Here is a 27,332-nt window from a genome sequence, read left to right on the forward strand (position 1 = left end):
TTCTAACCACTCGTGTTTTTAAAAAAAAAAAGTTTTTCTTCCTGTCGTCTCTGGTTCTTTTGCCAGTCACCTTAAACCTGTGCCCTCTGGTTCTCGACCCCTTGGCCATTCGAAACGGTTTCTCCTTATTTACTCTTCATGATTTTAAACGCCTCTTATCAAATCTCCTCTTGGCCTTCACTGCTCTAAAGGAGAGCAACCCCAGCTTCTGCAGTCTCTCCACGTAACTGTATTCCCTCGTCCCTGGAACCATTGTGGTAATTCTCCCCCGCACGCTCTCCAAAGTCCTTCCTAAAGTGTGGTGCCCAGAATTGGACACGATACTCCAGCTATGTGTGTGTGTGTGTGTGTGTATAAAATATATATCCCTTTTCTCTTTTTATGCCTCTCTTTTTCTCCTCACCTCTTCAGTTAGTGGTGTGTGCAATGCAAGCAAACTCCTTTTAGGGCAGCTCTTGTGCATGACCGGTTTTTGATCTTCCGGGGGCCCCACTTTGAAGGCACCGTATGCGTGCGACAAATTCTTCTTCACCCATCCCCAAGAAGTAAGAGAGGAGAAAAAAACCCCCCAATATGCAGGTTACCCAGGGCTGCGCGCAAGCACCCCATGGTATGCTGATTCGGAGCACCTCTGGCAGATCGCTAGAACCAGGTAACCTGCTTGCTATCTTGTGGAGGACTGGTGGCATGGTAGAACCAGTAAGGGTTGGCATCTTCAGGAATAAAATTCCTACTACCAGGCAGAGGATTATTGCAAAGCAAGAAAGGAGAATGCAAGGGAGGGTAGTGTGTAACCTTGTTGAAATGGGAATTTTGATATTTAAGTCTTCAGATTTATACTGATGTCAATTGCAACCTCTGTACAGTTCTCTTTAAAACCTCCCAAGTTAAACGTATAACTCGCTTTGCAAACCAGAACTTTAAAAAAAAAACTGGCACGGCAGTCATGTGCCTACGCAAAGAATTTAACTTGTTGTTACAGCCTGTAATTATTGACTCTGTAAATTGTGTTAATTCTCTGGTGGATGTCGGCCCATTCGAGGCGGGGAGGGTTATGTGCACAGCTGTGGTTTTTGGTACAGTCCTACTGACTCGAAAGGGATGTTCAGCAGGCTCTCTGGAGACTCTGTTATCAGCTGAAGTTTGAGAATGGTTAGATAGTGAATTACTTTGCATTCCTCAGGACCGTGTCTGCGATCAGTGTGCTGACTGAAGTCTGAATCCAAGCCACTTCTGTAGCTCGTTGGCAGAGGCCAGGCGAGGAGGTAAGGCGGCGATCTTTTACCTTTTTTTTTACTTTGTTTTTCGCAAGTGTAAGGGTTTAAAATCCTTGCGTCAAAAGGGAAAGGCAGTAATACTGTCACTGGTGCGACCTTTTTACTGCGCAGTGGTTTGGGCGGAGTTTTAAAGCGTAGCGAGTGTGCAAAATTGTGATTTGGTGTGAACTATGATTTGCAGTCTCCTCACCGCCTGCTGAAGTGCTGATTTGTTGTTGGGGGCTTGGGGCACAGTTGTCCGAGTCCTGGCAGTCACCAGACCTTGTCCAGGTGCTGTTCTATATGCGAGTCTTGGTACTGTATATCTGCAGGCTATTCGGTTATGGAGGAGTGGGGGTGGGTTTGACCAACCCTGTCTTCATCCAGTGTCCATAGCTACGCTTTCCAGAGGGGAACTCTGGTATGGTAATCCGGGGTGGGGATGCGAGCCAGTTTCCTTCACTTTGCCCACCACCTCTCGCCCCTCCAAACTAGTGGCAAGGAATGAAAGACTCGCATTTCTCCAGCGCCTTTCACCACCTCAGGACGTCCCAAAGCGCTTCACAGCCAATGAAGGACTTTTTTTGAAGTGTGGTCACTGTTGTAATGTAGGAAACGCGGCAGCTAATTTGCGCACAGCAAGCTCCCACAAACCGCAATGCGATAATGACCAAATAATTTGTTTTAGTGATGTTGGTTGAGGGATAAATATTGGTCCCAGGACACCGGGGAGAACTCCCCCCTGCTCTTCTTCCAATGGTGGCCGTGGGATCTTTTACATCCTCCTGCGAGGGCAGACGGGACCTCGGTTTAACGTCTCATCTGAAAGACGGCACCTCCGATAGTACGGCGCTCCCTCAGTACCGCCCCTCCGACAGTGCGGCGCTCCCTCAGTACCACCCCTCCGAGAGTGCGGCGCTCCCTCAGTACCGCCCCTCCGACAGTGCGGCGCTCCCTCAGTACCGCCCCTCCGACAGTGCGGCGCTCCCTCAGTACCGCCCCTCCGACAGTGCGGCGCTCCCTCAGTACCGCCCCTCCGACAGTGCGGCGCTCCCTCAGTACCGCCCCTCCGACAGTGCGGCGCTCCCTCAGTACCGCCCCTCCGACAGTGCGGCGCTCCCTCAGTACCGCCCCTCCGACAGTGCGGCGCTCCCTCAGTACCGCCCCTCCGACAGTGCGGCGCTCCCTCAGTACCGCCCCTCCGACAGTGCGGCGCTCCCTCAGTACCGCCCCTCTGACAGTGCGGCGCTCCCTCAGTACTGCCCCTCCGACAGTGCGGCGCTCCCGCAGTACTGCCCCTCCGACAGTGCGGTGCTCCCGCAGTGCTCCCTCAATACTAACACTGGGTGTGTCGGCCTAGATTTTTGTGCTCAAGTCTCTGGACTGAGACTCGAAGCCACAACCTTCTGACTCCGAGGTGAGTGCGCCACCAGCTGAGCCAGAGACGACGATTATAGTGCCCAACTGCCGCCCTGGTTGAGAGCTTTATCAGGACGGACTTGGGTATTTTGATTTCTATTATGTTGTACTCCCGTGGATGTAGCCTTTACCTGCCCGCCTATTGGAGGACCCCAAATGATCTTCTCACCTCCATGTCTGTCACTAGTTTCCTACATTACAACAGTGACTACACGGCAAGAATACTGCATTGGCTGTAACGTGCTCTGGGATGTCCTGTGGTCGTGAAAGGCGCTACAGAAATGCAAGTCTGTTTTTTTTCTTTTTTCCTTTTTTTCCTCTCTCTCCTTTCTCTCTCTCTCTCTCCTTTCTCTCTCTCTCTCCTTTCTCTCTCCCTCTCTCCTTTCTCTCTCTCTCTCTTTCTCTCTCTTTCTCCTTTCTCTTTCTCTCTCCTTTCTCTCTCTCTCTCTCTCCTTTCTCTCTCTCTCCTTTCTCTCTCTCTCTCTCCTTTCTCTTTCTCTCTCTTTCTCCTTTCTCTTTCTCTTTCTCGCGCTCTCTCTCTCTTTTCTCTCTCTCTCTCTCTGTCTCTCTCCTCTCTCTCTCTCTCTCTCTCTCCTCTCTCTCTCTCTGTCTCTCTCTCTCTCTCTCTCTGTCTCTCTCTCTCTCTCTCTCTCTCTCTCTCTCCTTTCTCTCTCTCTCTCTCCTTTCTCTCTCTCTCTCTCCTTTCTCTCTCTCTCTCTCCTTTCTCTCTCTCTCTCTCTCTCTCCTTTCTCTTTCTCTCCTTTCTCTCTCTCTTTCTCTCTTTCTCTCTCTCTTTCTCTCTCTCCTTTCTCTCTCTCTGGTACCATAGCTCGCATAGGTACAAGTGCGGAAGATTAACAAGTGTATTTTTTACAATGGTATATACAGTATTTTGAAATATCTGCCTGCCTGTTTTATGAGAAACTCATGAAGAGGTGCTGCTTTATTGCAAAGTAGACTTGAGATACGACCAGAAGGGTATTTGCCAGGGACCACCAACTCGAGCTGTGTCAATCTGGCGAGACAGTGCTGTACTTGTCTGTTACAGTCTAGTCAGACTTCAAGCAGCGCTCCTGTAATGTTGATTTGAGACGTTGTGTGGGATTGGCACGTTTTATATTGCAGGGCAGGTTCCAGGATACTTCAGCACAAACCAGCCGCACAAAGGGGCAGGTTTGTACAAAACTTGTCTCTTCAGAAACCTTGGTGGCTGCCGCTTACCCGATTACTGTCGTGTCGGCAGTCCTCGGTCCTCCACTGCTCCGACCTAATCAATTCCCTATTTGTCACCGGGGCCCGACTCCCACAGGCAGATCTTTCATGTGTTTGATTTCCTTCAATGTCCATTTGTGACTTGCATTGTTGTAGATATTTTGCAAGGAATGCAAAGGTATTTTTTCAACAACAATTTGCATTTATACAGCGCCTTTAATGTTGTAAAAATGTCCCAAGGCGCTTAGCAGAAGCGTTATAAAACAAAATTTGACATTAGGACAGGTGGCCAAAAGCTTGGTCAAAGAGGTCGGTTTTAAGGAGCGTCTTAAAGGAGGAGAGAGAGAGGCGGAGAGGTTTAGGGAGGGAATTCCAGAGCTCGGGGCCCAGGCGGCTGAAGGCACGGCCGCCAATGGTGGAGCGATGGAAATCGGGGGATGCTCAAGAGGCCAGAATTGGAGGAGCGCAGAGATCTCGGAGGTTTGTGGGGCTGGAGGAGGTTACAGAGATAGGGAGGGGGCGAGGAGGCCATGGAGGGATTTGAAAACGAGGATGAGAATTTTAAAATCGAGGCGTTGCTTAACCGGGAGCCAGTGTAGGTCAGCGAGCACAGGGGGTGATGGGCGAACGGGGCTCGGTGCGAGTTAGGACACGGGCAGCCGAGTTTTGGATGTGCTCAAGTTTACGTAGGGTAGAATGTGGGAGGCCAGCCAGGAGTGCGTTGGAATAGTCAAGTCTAGAGGTAACAAAGGCATGGATGAGGTTTCACATGGTGGAATATACTGCTTTTAATTTTGGTAAATATTACTGAATTTTGTTTGCGATTTAATTTTGAATCCAGGATCACACTGCCTTTAAAAATGTATTTTTAAAAAAATTGGTTTTCTTCTCTAATGTGCCGACTCTTGCTGGGGTGCAGTTACATGGGCAGTGGCAGCCTTCAAATTCCTATTATTCATGTTTGGACCCAGAGAGTGACTGGTCAGCAAGCTATGTGACCGTGGACCCAGAGAGTGACTGGCCAGCAAGCTATGTGACCGTGGACCCAGAGAGTGACTGGTCAGCAAGCTATGTGACCGTGGACCCAGAGAGTGACTGGTCAGCAAGCTATGTGACCGTGGACCCAGAGAGTGACTGGTCAGCAAGCTATGTGACCGTGGACCCAGAGAGTGACTGGCCAGCAAGCTATGTGACCGTGGACCCAGAGAGTGACTGGTCAGCAAGCTATGTGACCGTGGACCCAGAGAGTGACTGGTCAGCAAGCTATGTGACCGTGGACCCAGAGAGTGACTGGTCAGCAAGCTATGTGACCGTGGACCCAGAGAGTGACTGGTCAGCAAGCTATGTGACCGTGGACCCAGAGAGTGACTGGCCAGCAAGCTATGTGACCGTGGACCCAGAGAGTGACTGGCCAGCAAGCTATGTGACCGTGGACCCAGAGAGTGACTGGTCAGCAAGCTATGTGACCGTGGACCCAGAGAGTGACTGGTCAGCAAGCTATGTGACCGTGGACCCAGAGAGTGACTGGTCAGCAAGCTATGTGACCGTGGACCCAGAGAGTGACTGGTCAGCAAGCTATGTGACCGTGGACCCAGAGAGTGACTGGCCAGCAAGCTATGTGACTGTGGACCCAGAGAGTGACTGGTCAGCAAGCTATGTGACCGTGGAGAGGGACATCATAGCTGAGCCCAATCCTGCCCCGAACCCACAAACGTACACTTTCTGGCAAGTGTTAATGGAATGGTGATCAGCCGCAGGAACCCGAGCATTTTTTTCTTTGTTTGCTTTCCAAATTCTAGGGATGCTGAAGTTAATTGTAGTGCGCCAACGAATGAAATTCTGTAACACTGAAGTTATTTTTAAGGGCTTGCTGCTATTGGGCAGCGAAGGCATGTAATTTTGAAAAAGGTGGCCAGTTATTAGTGAAATTTGTTACGGGATTCTCGTTCCTGCCCCATAACCTCTTTTAGTTCTTTCTCTCTGGGCTCTCTCCGTAAACATCAGCTCATCCAAAGCTCTGCTACCCGTGTCCTGACACATCAAGGACCGTTCACCTATCGCCCTTGTGCTCGCTGACTGACCTATATTGGCTCCCGGTCCAGCAATGTCTCAAATTTAAAATTCGCACCCTCATTTAAATCCCTTCATGGCCTCGCCCCCTCCCTATATCTATCTCTTCCAGCCCAACAACCCTCAAAAACCTCTGCCCCTTCGCCCCACCATAGGTGGCTGTGACTTCAGCCGCCTGGACTTTTCACACTGGAATTCTTCCACGCTCTTCCTTTTAGCACCTTCCTTAAAACGCAACTCTTTGACCAAGCTATTACTCCCTCCGAATTGTTCCTCCTTTGGCTCAACCTCCATTTTATCTGATTACGCTTCAATGACTCGCCATGGAGCGTCCTTGCCATGGAGGGAGTGCAGCGAAGATTCACCAGGCTGATACCTGGGATGGCAGGAATGACGTATGAGGAGAGATTGGGTCGATTGGGCTTGTACTCGCTGGAGTTTAGAAGATTGAGAGGGGATCTCATTGAAACTTATAAAATTCTAACAGGACTAGAAAGACTAGATGCAGGAAGGATGTTCCTAATGGCGGGGGAGTCCAGAACCAGGGGTCACAGTCTAAGGATAAGGGGTAAGCCATTTAGGACAGAGATGAGGAGGAATTTCTTCACCCAGAGATTGGTGAACCTGTGGAATTCTCTACCACAGAAGGCAGTAGAGGCCAATTCATTAAATATATTCAAGAAGGAGTTGGATATATTTCTCGAGGCTAAAGGGATCAAGGGATATGGGGAGAAAGCAGGGACAGGGTACTGAATTTGGATGATCAGCCATGATCTCATTACAGGAAACTTTTTTTAATTCCGCACCGACGTGGTGCAGGTTCATCAAAAATTCCAGATAACCGAAAGCTATAGTGAAAGATACGGAGCTGAGAGCTCCGTATAAAGCAACAAACCCTGTAGCTTCAGAACAATGGCCACAAGTTCCAAGCGTCTCTGTAGCTTAGCAACAGCTGCAGCCACACCCTTGCACAGCAACAGATGGAGGAAGGCAAGTAATAAAACTTACCTGAACCTACTCCTGAATTTTGCCGGTTAACCGAGATTTCCGGTTATTTAGGTGCCGGTAAATCGAAAGTTTCCTGTAAATGGCAGGACAGGCTCGAGGGACCGAATGGCCTACTCCTGCTCCTATCTTCTATGTTTCTATGTCCTTCTACGCTTAAAGACAAGTTGTAAGTGTTTTGTTCTCTATCTCTCCTCGCATCTCATTTCTTCTCAATCCTTTTTTTTAATCCCCAACTCTTCCACCTTGCCTAAAAAAAGTCACTATCGAGTTCAACAATTTCAGATCATAAGCTCGGCCCCCATTTCATTTTTTCTTGTAATTTTTCCACTCCTTTCCCCCCCCCCCCCCTTTCCTTTTGTGTTTCTCTCACACCTGGCAGCTATCTCTTGCCCTGCCAGTACACTTCACACCTAATCTCAGCCTATTACCATCTCGTCTAGTTTCTAATCTCTTTTACTTCTTGTTTCTTTTATTCTTTTGTCCGATCGCAGCCCTGCCTTCGATCTAGTTTCTTTTCTTTCCAGTTTTGAAGAAGGGTTCGACCCGAAACGTCAACTCAAATTTCTCTCCACGGATGTTGCCTGACCTGCTGAGTTTTTCCAGCATTTTCTGTTGTTATTTCGGATTTCCAACATCTGCAGTATTTTGCTATCTCACTATTTATTTAATTTGTGGTGTGAAGGGTTTTGAGGTGTTTCAACAACATCGTGTTGTATACACCTGTAAGAATTTTTCTCCTCACTTTGTTCTGGTCTTGCTTCAGTTTCTGCCTTGACCTTCCTTAAATGCTCTCCAAATTTATGCACCAGAGGGAGTCTTGCAGAGCTAGATCGGATAATAGGTAGAGTAGAAAAAGTTAACCCTCAGCATTATTTCAAGTTAAGCTGCAAGATAAGGAGACATATGTAAAACCGGTAAAAGGCAACCCCAAAGCTGCTGTCAGGAAACATTTCGTTGCACAGAGTAATTAATGCCTGCAATGATCACCTGTGTGGGGTAGTAAAGACAAAAGCTCGGACATCACAGGAGGCAGCTAGATGCTGTGATGGGGGAGTTTGTATGTTTCTTTGGAACTAGCTGGGTCAGATGGAATTATAGAAATTTACAGCACAGACCCATCGTGTCCATGCCGACTGACGGAGCTCTCCACCCTAATCCCACTTTCCAACACTTGCTCCGTAGCCTTGTAGGTTACAGCACTTCAGGTGCATATCCAAGTACTTTTTAAATGTGATGAGTGTTTCTGCCTCGACCACCCTTTCAGGCAGTGAGTTCCAGACCCCCACCACCCTCTGGGTGGAAAAAGAAATCTCCTCAACTCCCCTCTAAACCTCTTACCGATTACTTCAAATCTCGGCCCATGGTTATTGACCCTTCTGCAAAGGGAAATCGGTCCTTCCTGTCCACTCTATCTAGGCCCCTCATAATTTTATACACCTCAGTTAATTCTCTCCTCTGTTCCAAAGAAAACAACCCCAGCCTCTCCAATCTTTCCTCATTGCTAAAATTCCCCAGACCAGGCAACATCCTGGTAAATCTCCTCTGCACCCTCTCTAGTGCAATCACATCCTTCCTGTAATGTGGTGACCAGAGCTGTACGCGGTACTCTAGCTGCGGCCTAACTAGTGTTTTATACAGTTCCAGCATAACCCCCCTGCTCTTATATTCTATGCCTTGGCTACTAAAGGCAACTTTATCCTATGCCTTCTTAACCACCTTATCTACCTGTCCTGCTACCGTCAGGGATCTGTGGACATGCACTCCAAGGTCCCCCTGATCCTCTGCACTTCTCGGTGTCCTACCATTTATTGTGTTTTCCCTTGCCTTGTTAGCCCTCCCCAAATGCATTACCTCACACTTCTCCGGATTGAATTCCATTTGCCACTGTTCTGCCCACCAGACCAGTCCATTGATATCTTCCTGCAGTCTACAGCTTTCTCCTTCATTATCAACCACACGGCCAATTTTTGTATCATATGCAAACTTCTTAATCTTACTTCCTGCATGCAAGTCCAAATCATTGGTATATGCCACAAAAAGCAAAGGACCCAGTACGTACTGAGCCCTGTGGAACTCCACTGGAAACAGCCTTCCAGTCACAAACACACCCTTCGACCATTACCCTTTGTTTCCTGCCTCCTGAGCTCATTTCTACTTTTGTGACCTAACTGCATATCTGACCCTTGAGGTGATTAGCATCTGTCATATAAGAAATAGGAGCAGGAGGCGGCCATTTGGCTCCTCGAGCCTGCTCCGCCATTCAAGAAATCATGGCTGATCTTCTACCTCAACTCCACCATCCCGCACTATCCCCATATCCCTTGATTCCTTTAATATCCAAAAATCTATCGATCTCAGCCTTGAATATACTCAATGACTGAGCCTCCACAGCCCTCTGGGGTAGAGAATTCCAAAGATTCACCGCCCTCGGAGTGAAGAAATTCCTCCTCATCTCAGTCCTCAATGGCCGACCCCTTATTCCTGAGATTGTGACCCCTAATTCAAGACTCCCCAGCCAGGGGAAACAACCTCTCGGCATCTACCCTGTCTAGCCCTTTAAGAATTTTGTATGTTTCAATGAGATCACCTCTCATTCTTCTAAACTAATAGGGAATATAGGCCCAACCTGCTCAATCTGTCCTCATAGGACAATCCCCCCCCATCCCAGGAATCAATCTGGTGAACCTTTATTGCACTCCCTCTAAGGCAAGTATATCTTTCCTTCGGTAAGGAGACCCTTTATCCTGAGACTATGCCCCCTAGTCCTAGACTCCCCAGCCAGGGGAAACGACCTCTCTGCATCTGTGCACAGTGACGTAAGAAAACTACTAGGCACTTGGTCTAAGCGTTAAACAAAAGCTTTAATCGACTGTTTTACAACATGGAGGTCTAGTTGTGTCCTTCACTAGTTCCTGTTAAGAATGTTCTGCGCAAGCTGGGCCCGTGCCCGAGTATTTATACTCTCCCTGGACAGCGCCACCCGCAAGCCACTCAGTATTATTTCAGAAGTCTTTCTTTCATGAATGACTGACTGATTCATGGCACTCAGTACTCCAGGTGTGGTCTCACCTAGGCCCTGTATAATTGTTGCAGGCGTAGCCTATGGTTGTATCCCTGTGTCGGTTAGTAGTACTGGCGTGAGAGCTTGGGACCGTGCGGTAGGCTGTACCTGGCCTGCCACAGCACTGAAGGAGCTGAGCTCCCGGTGGTAAGAAATCTCTGTACCTGGAGCCTCGGCCGCTTCACGTTCCTGGCGGATGGAGCCAGACAGCAGCTAAATGCAGTACTAGATTCTTTTAATGGAATGCTGTACTGGATTATTAGGCCCACTGTAACTACTAATATTTTGCAGCCAAATGTTGGGAAGCAAACACGAATGTTGAATTTTCTTTCCCCCCCCCCCCACCTCCTCACTAGTGTAGGTGCACTGAGACCAATCGTAGCACCCAACGGATCGTCGAACAGCAGCACAGACTAGGCATCAAAACTAGACATCTTGCCGATCTGTTACTGGACCAGACAGTGCATTTCCTCACTAAGCCACTGGAGGTGCTGTTTTCAGTATTTTTGGAGAGGGGGGGCGGCGGGGGGTGTTCTCTGTGTGAGCCTGAAAGCCACAACAATTTGACCTGCGCACATTGTGAAGTAAGAGTTACCAGGTTGTCGTCACCCCTGTTCATCCTCGCCATGCCAGAGACATGCAAAACTACCGTGTCCTGTGCTACTGACTTTTTAAAATTCATTCCGGGGATGTGGGCGTCGCTGGCAAGGCCGGCATTTATTGCCCATCCCTAATTGCCCTCGAGAAGGTGGTGGTGAGCCGCTTTCTTAAAGCACTGCAGTCCTGTGTGGTGAAGGTACTCCCATATATTTCTAAGTCAGGATGGTGTGTGTGACTCGGAGGGGAACTTGGAGGTGGTGGTGTTCCCATGCACCTGCTGCCCTTGTCCTTCTAGGTGGAAGAGGTCGCGGGTTTGGGAGGTGCTGCCAAAGAAGCCTTGGCGAGTTGTGGCAGTGCATGCTGTAAATGGTACACACTGCAGCCACGGTGCGCCGGTGGTGGAGGGAGTGAATGTTTAAGGTGGTGGATGGGGTGCCAGTCAAGCAGGCTGCTTTGTCCTGGATGGTGTCGAGCTTCTTGAGTGTTGTTGGAGCTGCACTCATCCAGGCAAGTGGAGAGTATTCCATCACACTCCTGACTTGTGCCTTGTAGATGGTGGAAAGGCTTTGGAGAGTCAGGAGGTGAGACACTCGCCGCAGAATACCCAGCCTCTGACCTGCTCTTGTTGCCACAGTATTTATGTGGCTGGTCCAGTTAGGTTTCTGGTCAATAGTGACCCCCAGGATGTTGATGGTGGGGGATTCGGCGATGGTAATGCCGTTGAATGTCGGAGAGGTGGTTCGGCTTCTTGTGTGTTTACAGTAACTAGTAGTAACTATGACTTTATTCTGCATGTAGCAAGCAATCGTACACACAATCTCCTTTATAATCTACCTTTTGTAATGGTGTTTTTTTTCATTAATTGTTGAAGTGTTATCGTGAGCTCGGGTAACTCTATACAAGTCTAATCATAGCTCTTGGCAAAATTATACATGTTCTGCTTTCAATTTACAGTATATTATAATAAACTGTGCTTTCCAAGGTCTTAGTTTTTAAAGAACTCTCTTGTTCCCCATTGATCTGGGCAGTTAATCCAGAAAGATTTAACAAGTCCAATTTCAATCTTTGTGCTGTGTACTGTAAACTTGAGCTCATTCAACACTCGGCCGCCCGTGTCCTAACTCGCACCGAGTCCCGTTCACCCATCACCCCCTGTGCTCACTGCCCCGTGTCCTAACTCTCACCCAGTCCCGTTCACCCATCACCCCCTGTGCTCACTGCCCCGTGTCCTAACTCTCACCCAGTCCCGTTCACCCATCACCCCCTGTGCTCACTGCCCCGTGTCCTAACTCACACCCAGTCCCGTTCACCCATCACCCCCTGTGCTCACTGCCCCGTGTCCTAACTCACACCCAGTCCCGTTCACCCATCACCCCCTGTGCTCACTGCCCCGTGTCCCAACTCACACCCAGTCCCGTTCAGCCATCACCCCCTGTGCTCACTGCCCCGTGTCCTAACTCGCACCCAGTCCCGTTCACCCATCACCCCCTGTGCTCACTGCCCCGTGTCCTAACTCGCACCCAGTCCCGTTCACCCATCACCCCCTGTGCTCACTGCCCCGTGTCCTAACTCACACCCAGTCCCGTTCACCCATCACCCCCTGTGCTCACTGCCCCGTGTCCTAACTCGCACCCAGTCCCGTTCACCCATCACCCACTGTGCTCACTGCCCCGTGTCCTAACTCGCACCCAGTCCCGTTCACCCATCACCCCCTGTGCTCACTGCCCCGTGTCCTAACTCACACCCAGTCCCGTTCACCCATCACCCCCTGTGCTCACTGCCCCGTGTCCTAACTCACATCCAGTCCCGTTCACCTATCACCCCCTGTGCTCACTGCCCCGTGTCCTAACTCGCACCGAGTCCCGTTCACCCATCACCCCCTGTGCTCACTGCCCCGTGTCCTAACTCGCACCGAGTCCCGTTCACCCATCACCCCCTGTGCTCACTGCCCCGTGTCCTAACTCTCACCGAGTCCCGTTCACCCATCACCCCCTGTGCTCACTGCCCCGTGTCCTAACTCGCACCGAGTCCCGTTCACCCATCACCCCCTGTGCTCACTGCCCCGTGTCCTAACTCACACCCAGTCCCGTTCACCCATCACCCCCTGTGCTCACTGCCCCGTGTCCTAACTCACACCGAGCCCCGTTCACCCATCACCCCCTGTGCTCACTGCCCCGTGTCCTAACTCACACCCAGTCCCGTTCACCCATCACCCCCTGTGCTCACTGCCCCGCGTCCTAACTCGCACCAAGTCCCGTTCACCCATCACCCCCTGTGCTCACTGCCCCAGTGTCCTAACTCGCACCGAGTCCCGTTCACCCATCACCCCCTGTGCTCACTGCCCCGTGTCCTAACTCGCACCTGTAATGATATCAGCAAATAGTGATGTTATTTGCCTGTTTGATTATGATGCCTTACCAGCATGTTTGCAGGTATTGATTACTTATGCCTGACCAGCAGAGGTCATGTGACCGAGACAAGCAAGGCAGTTTAGTTAGTTTCAGTTTCGTTCTAAATGCATCACTAGCATGATGTCTCCTGTAAATGCTGTTAAAAGAGTTGAACAAGCTTTGGATTAAAAGACATTCTCTTTCATAAATGTCTCGTCATTGAACCCACAAAGAAATCAATACATGGTGTCAGAAGTGATTGAAAGAGATGAAGAGGAAAAATCTGAAGTTAAAACAGCTCTCCACATATTAGCAAGCCAAAAGAGAACATCGTTACTTACCATTAGAGAATAGCTAATGAAGTGAAAAGTGGAAGGTTTACTCCCACCGGCGAAGCTTCAGTTGACAGGTAATGTGGCTGAAAATTGGAGGAGATTCAAACAACGTTTAGAGTTGTATTTAGCAGCAATCGGAGCTGACAATAAAAGTAATAAAAGGAAATCGTCACTGTTCTTACATGTCGTGGGTGATGAAGCGCTGGAGGTGTATAATAACTTCACATTCGCTGCTGATGGAGACAAAATGAAGCTAGATAAAATAATGGAACAGTTTGAGGCCTACTGCATACCTAAACGTAACGTGAAGTTTGAGAGGCACAGATTTTTCACGTGTACAGAAAACGGGTGAGACTATTGATCAGTATGTGACTGAACTGAGAAACTGAAGCAAAACATGTGAATTTGGGGGACTGACAGACTCGCTGATAAAAGACAGACTGGTGTGTGGTATTCCAGATAATGGTATAAGGGAAAGACTGCTAAGAGAGCAAGATCTAGACCTGGGAAAAGCCATAGCACTGTTTAGGGCTACAGAGACTGTGAAGTTGCAGGCAAAGGAGCTGTTCAGTGACAGTAGCTGCAACGTGGATGCAGTGAGAAAGAACGGACACAAACCGTTTAACAAAAAGAGCGCCCGTGTGAAAAAAGAGGCGTGGCCAGCGAACGAAAATGAAAGGAACAATCGAAAGACATGTAGTCGATGCAGTACACAGCATCCACCAAAAAAGTGTCCAGCATATGGTAAGAAATGCAATAGTTGCAACAAAAACAACCATTATGCCCGTTGCTGCAAGAACCAAGTGCAACAAAGCAAGGTCCATGCAGTAGATGAAAGCGACATAGAGGAGTTCTATGTAGATGTTGTGTCTGAAAACAAAAAAGAAGAAAGAGACTGGATGTTGACACTAAAAGTGAATGACATACACATTCCATTTAAATTGGATACTGGAGCACAAGTTAATGTGATATCAGAGACTGATTTTAAGAAAATTAGACCCAGACCAAAGATACATGGAATCAAAGTGAAAGTGACAGGATACTCAGGTACTGAAATACCAGTGAAAGGAAGATGCATTGTCAAAGTGACACACAAGGACAGAGAGCACACGTTAGCATTAATCGTGGTGCCAAAGGAGGTGCAAGCCATACTAGGTTTAAAAGCCTGTGCGAGACTGAACCTGGTAAAGAGAGTCCTCGTTGTGGAAAGCGAAGGAGAGACAGTCTATGATGAACTCATGAAAGAGTACAAAGACCTATTTAAGGGTCTAGACTGCATTCTAGGAGAACACACGATCAGAGTAGATAAAAGTATGACACCGGTCATACATCCATGCAGAAAAGTTCCGTTTGCTCTTCAAAAGCAACTGAAGGCAGAGTTGGACAGGATGGAAAGCCTGAACGTGATTCAGAAGATAGATGAGCCAACTGAGTGGGTGAGTTCCCTCGTCGTAGTGGACAAAAAGAATGGAAAGCTCAGAATTTGCCTGGATCCAAGAGATCTAAACAGAGCAATAAAGAGAGAGCACTTCAAGCTTCCTACACGTGAGGAAATCATGGCACAGTTTGCAAATGTAAAATATTTCAGCAAGTTAGATGCATCATCAGGATTTTGGCAGATGAAGCTGGACGAAGCAAGTTCAAGACTGTGCACGTTCAACAGTCCATTTGGCAGATACAGATTCCTAAGGTTACCATTTGGCATTGCCTCAGCTCCTGAAGTGTATCACAAGACTATCCATATGATCTATGAGCACCTGGAGGGAGTTGCTACATCAATGGATGACATCATAGCATGGGGAACCACGAGAACTGAGCATGACGAGAGACTGAAAAAAGTGCTGGAAGCAACAAGGAAAACAAACCTGAAGCTGAATAGAGAGAAATGCCAGCTCAGGGTAACAGAACTGACATTCGTGGGAGATATCCTTAGCAGTGAGGGCATCAGACCAGATCCCAGAAAGGTGTCCGCCATTGAGAATATGCCAAAGCCACAATGCAAAAAGGACGTGCAGAGGTTTAATGGAATGATCAACTACATGGGTAAATTTATATCCAACCTCTCAGAAAAGATGGCGCCACTGAGACGACTAACTGAAAAGAACATAGAATGGGAATGGAATCATGAGCATGAGAAGTCATGGAGCGATCTAAAGAAACTGCTCACAGAGGAACCAGTTCTGAGGTTTTATGACCCAGCGAGACACATCAAGATATCATCAGATGCATCACAGAGTGGGCTCGGTGCTGTTCTTCTGCAAAAATATGACTACTGGCAACCTATTGCATATGCATCGCGCTCAATGACAGACGCGGAGACGCGATATGCTCAAATAGAAAAGGAGCTGCTCAGCATCACATACGCCTGTGAAAGATTTCACCAGTTTGTGGCAGGACAAGCAATCAGTGTAGAGACTGACCATAAGCCCTTGATTGCATTGTTCCAAAAGCCACTAAATAGCTGTCCGCTTAGAATACAAAGAATGATGATCAGGCTGCAACGCTATACACTGAATGTTGCGTACACACTGGGTAAGCTGATGTATACAGCAGACACGTTGTCCAGAGCTGTAGACCCAAGTGAGCCCGCAAACACCAAAATGGATGAAAAAGTGAACGCCTACGTGGACATGATCACAAGTGCACTGCCCATAGCAGATGCAAAAATGGAGCTCATAAAGACTGAGACAAACAAAGATGAAACAATGAGACGACTGAGGAAAAGCATCTTGGATGGATGGCCCAACATGAAGCAAGACTGCTCACCTGACATGGCAGAGCACTGGAACTGCAGGGCAGAACTATCAGTGGTCGAAGACATCATCTACAAAGGAAGTAAAATAGTTATCCCAAAGAGTCTGAGAAAAGAGATGCTAAAAAGGATCCATGGAGGACATCTGGGAATCGAAAAGTGTAAGAAAAGAGCACGAGAGGTGATGTACTGGCCACGAATCAACCAAGATGTGACAAATGAGGTGTCAAACTGCACAATATGCCTGAAATATCGAGCAAGCAATCCGGTAGAACCACTAAAGCCACACCCAGCACCAGACAGACCTTACCAGAAGGTAGGCGCTGACCTATTCGTATGTCAAGGGAAGGACTATCTTGCAGTCACAGACTATTACTCCCTGTATCCAGAGGTTTGTAGACTGCACACCACCACTGCAGATGCTGTGATAACATGTATGAAAGCCATATTCTCCAGACATGGCATGGCAAGCGAGGTCTTCACAGACAACGGACCTCAGTTTTACAATGCAAGTTTCCGACACTTTGCCAAAGAGTGGAACTTTGTCCACACAACGTCAAGTCCTCACTAGCCACAGTCCAATGGACTAGTTGAAAAATCGGTCCAGACAGTGAAAAGACTGATGTACAAGGCAAAAGACAGTGGAACTGACTTCTACCAAAGCATGCTTGTATACCGCACAACGCCGCTCGAGTGTGGTAAGTCACCAGCCCAACTCCTTATGGGACGTCGGCTAAGGTCAAACCTACCCATCCCGGAGAACCTCCTGAAAACAAAAGAGGGGGAGAAAGTGAGGAAGTTCAAAGAACAACAGAAAGAAAAGCAAAAGTACTACTATGACAGAGGAACACAAAACCTACCTGAACTCCACACTGGTGACCAAGTAAGGTTGAAAGACAAAACAAACACATGGACTCAGAAGGGAACTGTCCTGAGTGAAGTTCAACCAAGATCATACACCATTCAGACAGATGAGGGTGCTGTTCTGAGAAGAAATCGTCGAGATCTTCTCATGGGACCAGCCACAGCAGGTCAAGAGACTGATACTGTTGAACAACCTGATCACACAGCTGAGAACCAATCATCTGAGGCAACAACTCCGATTCAAGGACAATCAATCAGAAAATCCTCAAGACACGTGAAGCCTCCTGAGAGACTCATTGAGCAAATTTAAGGACTATTGTTATCGAAGGAAGTAATGTTATCTTATTCTTTCTTCAAGTTCTAGTGTATTTACATATTTCATGTGAACACACAAAGCAAGGTTAAAAAACCTTGATCATGATAATGATAATGTAAGTTCATTAAGTGTTACAGTTAAAATGCAGATTAATACAAAGAAAACATGTTGTTAGTTAAAAGTAAAATACTTTTGTTTTAAGAAAAGGAGATGTAATGATATCAGCAAATAGTGATGTTATTTGCCTGTTTGATTATGATGCCTTACCAGCATGTTTGCAGGTATTGATTACTTATGCCTGACCAGCAGAGGTCATGTGACCAAGACAAGCAAGGCAGTTTAGTTTAGTTTCAGTTTCGTTCTAAATGCATCACTAGCATGATGTCTCCTGTAAATGCTGTTAAAAGAGTTGAACAAGCTTTAGATGAAAAGACATTCTCTTTCATAAACGTCTCGTCATTGATCCCACAAAGAAATCAATACAGCACCGAGTCCCGTTCACCCATCACCCCCTGTGCTCACTGCCCCAGTGTCCTAACTCGCACCAAGTCCCGTTCACCCATCACCCCCTGTGCTCACTGCCCCAGTGTCCTAACTCGCACCGAGTCCCGTTCGCCCATCACCCCTGTGCTCACTGCCCCGTGTCCTAACTCGCACCGAGTCCCGTTCACCCATCACCCCCCTGTGCTCGCTGCCCCGTGTCCTAACTCACACCCAGTCCCGTTCACCCATCACCCCCTGTGCTCACTGCCCCGTGTCCTAACTCACACACCGAGTCCCGTTCACCCATCGCCCCCTGTGCTCACTGCCCCGTGTCCTAACTCACACCGAGTCCCGTTCACCCATCACCCCCTGTGCTCACTGCCCCGTGTCCTAACTCGCACCGAGTCCCGTTCACCCATCACCCCCTGTGCTCACTGCCCCGTGTCCTAACTCGCACCCAGTCCCGTTCACCCATCAGCCCTTGTGCTCACTGCCCCGTGTCCTAACTCACGCCCAGTCCCGTTCACCCATCACACCCTGTGCTCACTGCCCCGTGTCCTAACTCACACCCAGTCCCGTTCACCCATCACACCCTGTGCTCACTGCCCCGTGTCCTAACTCACACCCAGTCCCGTTCACCCATCATCCCCTGTGCTCACTGCCCCGTGTCCTAACTCACACCCAGTCCCGTTCACCCATCACACCCTGTGCTCACTGCCCCGTGTCCTAACTCACACCCAGTCCCGTTCACCCATCACACCCTGTGCTCACTGCCCCGTGTCCTAACTCACACCCAGTCCCGTTCACCCATCACCCCCTGTGCTCACTGCCCCGTGTCCTAACTCACACCCAGTCCCGTTCACCCATCACCCCCCCTGTGCTGACTGCCCCGTGTCCTAACTCGCACCGAGTCCCGTTCACCCATCACCCCCTGTGCTCGCTGACCTACATTGGCTCCCGGTTGAGCAACGCCTCAGTTTTTAAAATTCTCACCCTTGTTTTCAAATCCCTCCATGGCCCTTGCCCCTCTCCCTATCTCCGTAACCTCCTCCCGCCCCGCAACCCTCCGAGATCTCTGCCTTCCTCCAATTCTGGCCTCTTGTGCATCCCCCGATTTCCATCGCTCCGCCATTGGCGGCCGTGCCTTCAGCTGCCTGGGCCCGGAGCTCTGGAATTCCCTCCCGAAACCTCTCCGCCTCTCTTTACTCTTTTGAGACGCTCCGTAAAGCGGACCTCTTTGACCAAGCTTTTGATCACCTCTCCGTATTATCTCCTTATGTGGCTCGGTGTCCGATTTTGTTTGATAATCGCTGCTGTGATGCGTTAAAGGTGCTATATAAATGCAAGTTGTTGCGTTAGCTAGGGCATTAAATGCAGTGCTGCAATTGGCTTCAGCACCCCTTGGGCTAGGAAGAGGATCAATCGACAGTGGGTTCCTGTTCCTGGTTGCGAGCCCAAGGCGGTCACTGAAAAGTGAATGAGAGCGAGGGGTGGGCTGCGATGCCCACCTGCGTGCGCTGGCATTCGCTCTCCAGAACTGTGCGTGTAAAATCCGGGAGGGCGGTCCGATCCCGTGGAACGGTAACCACCCCAGTAAGAGTCGGTACCTTCGGAGGACAAGGATTGTGGGGGGGGGTGGGCCGGGTGGGGAATCGGCGAAAAGCACTGCAGTCCTGTTTTTTGTCGGTTGCAGCTTTGATCAGGGTGATCTCTAACTGAATAATCTGCTTCAAGATTTGTATGGAGGATTGCAACTGTTATTAGATTTCACATCGAATATGAGCATTGATTTTTTTTTTGATTTTATAGTTGACATAGCAGGAGATTTGCATCAGATATTTATAATGATGTGAATTTCCCCTTTGTAACCCCAGAGAATTGAGGGGATGAGGTGGGAGTTATAGTGGTTTGATTTACTGGCTTTTTTTTCATAAGTTGTCGAGCTATTTTTTTTCACTTTAACTGTTTTAGGCATTGCAAGTTAAGTGTATTGTACTGTGAAGGACAAAAGTTCTTTTCTGATTTTCCTTGGTACAGTACAAGGTACTAGAGGCGGTTCTCAGATCTGCATTTTAAAACAATAATCCTCGTCGGTCTAAATGAAAATGACAGCAGGGCTTTCTGTTTTGTCCTTGAAGGTAAACGGTGAAATTGCAGGCAGCGCTTTGTTTTTAGAGATTGATGGAACCACTTTGGAAACTGCACAAAAATTCCAAATTGTGAATATGAATCATAAAAAGCGAAAGGCTCGCATTTCTAACCGCGCCTTTCAAAATCGCCGGACGTCCCAAAGCGCTTCACAGCCAATGAAGTACTTTTGTTTTGAAGTGTGCTCACTGTTGTAATGTAGGAAACGCGGCAGCCAATTTGCGCACAGCAAGCTCCCACAAACAGCAAGGTGATCATGAGCAGATCATCTGCTTTAAAGATGTTGGTTGAGGGATAAATATTGGCTCCAGGACACCGGGGAGAACTCCCCCCTGCTCTTCTTCGAAATAGTGGCCGTGGGATCTTTTACATCCACCCGAGAGAGCAGACGGGGCCTTGGTTTAACGGCTCATCCGAAAGATGGCACCTCTGACAGTGCAGCGCTCCCTCAGTACTGCCCCTCCGACAGTGCGGCAATCCCTCAGTACCGCCCCTCCGACGGTGCGGCGCTCCCTCAGTACTGCCCCTCCGACAGTGCGGCGCTCCCTCAGTACCGCCCCTCCGACAGTGCGGCGCTCCCTCAGTACTGCCCCTCCGACAGTGCAGCGCTCCCTCAGTAACGCCCCTCCGACAGTGCGGCGCTCCCTCAGTACTGCCCCTCCGACAGTGCGGCGCTCCCTCAGTACCGCCCCTCCGACAGTGCGGCGCCCCCTCAGTACCGCCCCTCTGACCGTGCGGCGCTCCCTCAGTACCGCCCCTCCGACAGTGCGGCGCTCCCTCAGTACCGCCCCTCCGACAGTGCGGCACTCCCTCAGTACTGGCACTGGGCGTGTCAGCCTGGATTTTTGTTCTCAAGTCTGTGGAGTGGGGACTGGAACCCACAACCTCCTGACTCGGAGGAGAGAGAGAGAGAGCGTGCTACCCACTGAGCCACGGCTGACGAATGATTTTCGAAGGAGGATGGGTGTGCTAAATTAACCAGCCTCAAGCAAAACGAAAGTATTCATAGAATCATAATTAACGGCACAGAAGGAGGCCATTCGGCCCATCGTGTCCGTGCCGGCCGACAAAGAGCCAGCCACCCTAATCCCACTTTCCAGCTCTTGGTCCGTAGCCCTGGAGGTTACGGCACTTCCAGTGTATATCCAAGTACTTTTTAAATGCGGTGAGGGTTTCTGCCTCGACCACCCTTTCAGGCAGTAAGTTCCAGACCCCCACCACCCTCTGGGTGAGAAAAGTCCTCCTCAACTCCCCTCTAATCCTTCTCCCAATTACTTTCAATCTCTGCCCCCCCCTGGTTATTGACCAAGGATTTCTAGTAAGGTCGGCATTGGAAAACCATGTCCACTTGAACTTTAAGTAACATTCAGCCGTACAATTAACAGTTTTTGTCTTTCCAAGCTTGTGTTATCTGGAGCGAGCATTCTGAGCTGGTGTCCTTTATTAGCTCTCTGCTCCCTAATGAACACACAAGAACAATTTGCATTCATTCAGCGCCTTCAAGGTAGTGAAACGTCCCACGTTCGCAGCAGCCTTATCGGGCAATAATTGACACCCAGTGAAAGAAGGAGACACGAGGATAGGTGACGGAACGCTCGGTCGGGGAGGTAGGTTTGAAGTAGCGTTTTAAAAGTGGTGAGGGACTTCCAGAGCTCGGCGGGGGTGCCCTAGATGCCTGAAGGCACGGCTGTGGTGGGGCAAAGGAAGTGGGGGGGGTTGCACAAGAGGCCAGAGTTTGAGGAACGCAGAGTTGGAGGGCTGGATGTGGTCACCGAGATGGGGAGGGGGGGTGAGGCCGAGGGGGGGGGGGGGGGGGCGGGGGGGATTTGAACACGAGATTAAGAATTTTTAAATGGAGGCGCTAGTGGACAGGGAGCCAATTCAAAACCCTCGTTTTCACTTTACGAGTCCCTCCGAGGCCTTGCTCCACTCTGCCACTGCAACCTCTTGCATGTCTACGTTCCAGCCTGTGGCCTCTTGTGCGTCTGCGCCTCCCCCCCCCCCCCCCCCCGCCCCCCTCTGCATTCCTCACTTGTCGGCAGAGCCTTTGTCTGTCTGTGTCCTGCCCTCGGGGGTTCCTTTTCTAAATCATTTTACCTTCAAAATCTTTTTGGCTATGTTTTCACTCGGCCCTTGGCCATGCTCATGGTGAGCCTTGGGCTCTTATGTTAAAGAAGAATAGACAGACTCACATTTCTCCAGCGCCTTTCACGACAACTGGACGTCCCAAAGCGCTTTACAGCCAATGAAGTACTTTTTTTGAAGTGTGGTCACTGTTGTAATGTAGGAAACACGGCAGCCAATTTGCGCACAGCAAGCTCCCACAAACAGCAATGTGATAATGAGCAGATTATCTGTTTTAGTGATTTTTTTTTAATTCATTGATGGGATGTGGGCGTCGCTGGCTGGCAAGGCCAGCATTTAGTGCCCATCCCTAATTGCCCTCGAGAAGATGGTGGTGAGCCACCTTCTTGAACCGCTGCAGTCCATATGGTGTAGGTACACCCACAGTGCTGTTAGGAAGGGAGTTCCAGGATTTTGGCCCAGCGACAGTGAAGGAACGGCGATACAGGTCCAAGTCAGGATGGTGTGTGGCTTGGAGGGGAACTTGTAGGTGGTGATGTTCCCATGCGTCTGCTGCCCTTGTCCTTCTAAGTGGTAGAGGTCGCGGGTTTGGAAGGTGCTGTTGAAGGAGCTTTGGCGAGTTGCTGCAGTCCATCTTGTAGATGGTCCACACTGCAGCCACGGTGTGCCGGTGGTGGAGGGAGTGAATGTTGAAGGTGGTGGATGGGGTGCCAATCAAGCGGGCTGCTTTGTCCTGGAAGGCGTTGAGCTTCTTGAGTGTTGTTGGAGCTGCACTCATCCAGGCAAGTGGAGAGTATTCCATCACACTCCTGACTTGTGCCTTGTAGATGGTGGAAAGGCTTTGGGGAGTCAGGAGGTGAGACACTCGCCGCAGAATACCCAGCCTCTGACCTGCTCTTGTAGCCACAGTATTTATATGGCTGGTCCAGTTCAGTTTCTGATCAATGGTAACCCCCAGGATGTTGATAGTGGGGGATTCAGCGATGGTAATGCCATTGAATGTCATGGGGAGATGGTTAGAGTCTCGCTTGTTGGAGATGGTCATTGCCTGGCACTTGTGTGGTGCGAATGTTACTTGCCACTTGTCAGCCCAAGATAAATATTGGCACAGGACACTGGGAAGGATTCCCTCTGCTATTCTTCCAAATAGTGGCCGTGGGATCGTTTACGCCTACCCAAGAGGGCAGACGGGGGGCCTCAGTTTAACGTCTCATCCGAAAGGCGGCACCTCCGACAGTGCGGCGCTCCCTCAGTACCGCCCCTCCGACAGTGCGGCGCTCCCTCAGTACCGCCCCTCCGACAGTGCGGCGCTCCCTCAGTACCGCCCCTCCGACAGTGCGGCGCTCCCTCAGTACCGCCCCTCCGACAGTGCGGCGCTCCCTCAGTACCGCCCCTCCGACAGTGCGGCGCTCCCTCAGTACCGCCCCTCCGACAGTGCGGCGCTCCCTCAGTACCGCCCCTCCGACAGTGCGGCGCTCCCTCAGTACCGCCCCTCCGACAGTGCGGCGCTCCCTCAGTACCGCCCCTCCGACAGTGCGGCGCTCCCTCAGTACCGCCCCTCCGACAGTGCGGCGCTCCCTCAGTACCGCCCCTCCGACAGTGCGGCGCTCCCTCAGTACCGCCCCTCCGACAGTGCGGCGCTCCCTCAGTACCGCCCCTCCGACAGTGCGGCGCTCCCTCAGTACCGCCCCTCCGACAGTGCGGCGCTCCCTCAGTACCGCCCCTCCGACAGTGCGGCGCTCCCTCAGTACCGCCCCTCCGACAGTGCGGTGCTCCCTCAGTACCGCCCCTCCGACAGTGCGGCGCTCCCTCAGTACCGCCCCTCCGACAGTGCGGCGCTCCCTCAGTACCGACCCCCCGACAGTGCGGCGCTCCCTCAGTACTGCCCCCCGACAGTGCGGCGCTCCCTCAGTACCGCCCCTCCGACAGTGCGGCGCTCCCTCAGTACCGCCCCTCCGACAGTGCGGCGCTCCCTCTGCACTGCCCTGGGAGTGTCAGTCTAGATCTTTGTGCTCGAGTCTCTGGAGTGGGACTGTGAACCCACGACCTTCTGACTCAGAGGCACGGGTGCTACCCACTGAGCTACGGCTGACACGATGACCTGTTGATGGCAGTATTAAAATATGTAAATTGTATAATAGGGTTACAGTTCTATTACTGGTGGTGGGGAAAAATTGGGACGACTGTGTATCATATAAAAAAATACTGCACAATGTTGAAGGGCATTCACATATATATTTCCTCCTATGGTGCATTGATACTAATACACGAAGCAACACTGATTTCCCACTAGCACTGTGTACTGACACCGATGCACTAAGTAACAGGAACAACACAGTGCAACGTGGAAGAATTTTACTTTTTTATTCCCCCTACTGCCAGGATTACAGTAGTAGTCATGTGGAATAAACTGGCCAACAAAAGCACTTCATGCTGTGGTGATTAACTCCTGCTTGTTGTAAAATGGTGTATAAGAATGGGGGTTGAAGATTACAAGGGTCGGGACAGAAGATCGAGTGGAACACGGTGAATGAATCATCTGCTGGTCACAGATGAACAAAGTGGGCTGTCAAAGGAGGTATGTTCACGATGGCTATCTTGTTTCTTCTGTTCTGTAGCCTTTAACCGTTATCTCTCTCTCTCCCCATCTTTCCCGTGTAACTCAGGATCCCTTGGGCTCTGTCCTTCCCTCTCACTCTGCGGCTTCATATTGATGACCTCACCCCCCCCCCCCCCACCGTCCAATCTGCACTTTTCATGATTCCGCTCAGCATTCAGTCAGCTTCCTTCGAATCGCTTCCCCTCACTGCATGCAACCTCCCTCCCCAGCACTTTTGTCACTCGTGGTTCAGTGAGCAGCACTCTCGCCTCTGAGTCAGAAAGTTGTGGGTTCCAAGTCCCCACTCAAGAGACTTGAGCGCAAACATCTAGGCTGACGCTCCCAGTGCAGCACTGTGGGAACGCTGCACTGTCGGACGAGGCGTTAAAGTGAGGCCCCGTCTGCCCTCTCTGGTGGGCGTTAGAGATTCTGCGGGCAATATTCGGAAGAAGAGCAGTGGGGGTGGGAGTCCTGGGGCCAATATTTATCCCTTAACTAAAATCACTTAAAAAAAACAGATGATCTGGTCATCGTCACATTGCGGTTTGTGGGAGCTTGCTGTGCGCAAATTGGCTGCCGCGTTTCCCACATTACAACACTTGAATAGAAAAAAAGTACTTCATTGGCTGTAAAGGGCTTTGGGACGTCCGGTGGTCGTGAAAGGTGCTGGAGAAATGCAAGACTCTCTTTACTTTTACAAAGAACACAGCCTTTCACAGTATTAATTATTATACCTTCATTGAGATTGATGTTTGCCATCTCCACTTCCATTCTTGGCCACGGCAGTGAAGGAAAAAGAAAGGACTTACATTTATACAGAGCCTTTCACAACTTCCGGACATCCCAAAAGGCTTCACAGCCAATGGAGTACAAGGCATGTTATTGGGGGTGGGGGGGGTGGGCAGTCCCAGAGTGACTCCATTTACTTCAGTAGGTGTTGGTGTCCTTGCCCAGTCTGAAGACGAGAGAAAAAAATCATTACTGGCGCCGAGTAAACCTTCGGACCCGGCTTTTATTTCCTGGTGTCTGGAGGCTTTCGAGTGGTGAGATGTGATGTGAACACTTGCGAAAGGACTGGGATGCGAGGGGCTGAAGTAACTTGAACCGACAGTGTTCCAGGCAGACTTCCTTGCGCCTTCGAATGCTCCCGCCCGAAGAGGTCCAAAAAAAAAACGCGAGACCGTCTTCCCCCAAAGGATAATTGGGAAGGCAGATCAGTCAGTATTGGCTTTGCTTAAAATGGCTGAAGCCATCAGCAGTGCATATAACCCAAGACTTGTGGTCTGGATTTGCTGCCATCTTTGCAGAGAGTTTTTAAATGGAATTTAACTCTTGAAAGGCCACTCTCGGCGTTCCCATTATCTTCTGTTTGTGTGCATCCAGAGAAATGGTTTATCTTAATGAATATCATAGGGTGGCAAACGAGGACTGAATCTGTCTGTAGCTCTCAAGGTTAAACAAACAGTTTAAAAGGTTATTTAAAAAAATTCTCACGGTCGTAGTTACTGCTGAGCTCACGGTGGATTTAAATTTTTGACGCAATCTTTGCGTCAACTTGGGCAGCCCGTTGAAGGAGCGAAGCCTCTTGCTTGCAGGGCTTGGATGCATTGAATTTACCTTGTGGTGTTTTATCTGGACCGGTTTTCCCATCCTGTGAAATGCTGCCAGATGTTGCATTGCTCCCAACCAGCTGGCGGCGAAAGTTGTCCTTTACTGATTTTTTTGTTGAAAGCGGATCGTCGCTCCCAAGCAAAATGCCACGTGTGAATGAAAGGTGCGCTGCGAGCTCCACGAAGGCTCAGTTGGTAAAGCAGTGCGTCGGTGAGCCGTACCGACCAGAGAATCCCCGATTTGATTTCCACGTGTGCTCCGAGTTAGAACAATAAGCGAAGAGTTCTCGCCCCAGATTTCGAGTGTGTGTGTGTGTGTGTTGCATTTGTATAGCGCCTTTCACGACCACCGGCCGTCTCAAAGTGCTTTACAGCCAATGAAGTACTATTTGAAATGACAACAGAAAACGCTGGAAAAACTCCGCAGGCCGGGGCAACATCCGCGGAGAGAGAAACAGAATCAACGTTTCAGGTCGATGACCCTTCGTCAGGACTGAGGAAAAAAAGCAGGAAATGGAGCAGATTTACAAGCAGGTTTAGGGGCTGGGAAATGGGGGAGGGGATGAAAGAACAAAAGGGAAGGTCTGTGATAGGATGGAAGGCAGGAGAAGTAAACGTTCGACCTGAAACGTTAACTCTGTTTCTCTCTCCACCGATGTTGCCTGGTCTGCTGAGTATTTCCCGCGTTTTCTGTTGTTATTTCAGATTTCCAGCATCCGCAGTATTTTGCTAAAGTACTATTTGAAGTGTGGTCACTGTTGTAATGTGGGAAACGCGGCAGCCAATTTGCGAACAGCAAGCTCCCACAAACCGCAATGTGATAATGACCGGATCATCTGTTTTAGTGATGTTGGTTGAGGGATAAATATTGGCCCCAGGACACCGGGGAGAACTCCCCCTGCTCTTCTTCCAATAGTGGCCGTGGGATCTTTTACGTCCACCTGAGAGGGCAGATGGGGCCTCGGTTTAATGTCTCATCCGAAAGACGGCTCCTCTGACAGTGCGGCGCTCCCTCAGTACCGCCCCTCCGACAGTGCGGCGCTCCCTCAGTACCGCCCCTCCGACAGTGCGGCGCGCCCTCAGTACCGCCCCTCCGACAGTGCGGCGCGCCCTCACTACCGCCC

The 27,332-nt window shown here is 49.9% G+C and overlaps 1 protein-coding gene across 2 annotated transcripts in view; it reads left to right on the forward strand.

Annotated features, from left to right (window-relative positions):
* Positions 1 to 203: 203 nt before the first annotated feature.
* cgna (cingulin a) overlaps positions 204 to 27,332 on the forward strand; it is a 141,354-nt gene continuing 114,225 nt past the window's right edge. Inside the window, exon 1 of one of the 2 annotated variants that reach the window (XM_085978658.1) lies at positions 204 to 1,265. The gene's annotated coding sequence lies outside the window, so the exon portion shown is untranslated. Of the gene's footprint in view, positions 1,266 to 24,104; positions 24,578 to 27,332 lie in introns of those variants that run through there. The other variant, XM_085978659.1, reaches the window with a different exon arrangement.

The sequence above is a fragment of the Somniosus microcephalus genome, unplaced genomic scaffold (genome assembly GCF_052327205.1).
Source record: "Somniosus microcephalus isolate GS21.2 unplaced genomic scaffold, FLI_Smic_1.0 unresolved_chr7, whole genome shotgun sequence".
Classification (NCBI taxonomy): Eukaryota; Metazoa; Chordata; class Chondrichthyes; order Squaliformes; family Somniosidae; genus Somniosus; species Somniosus microcephalus.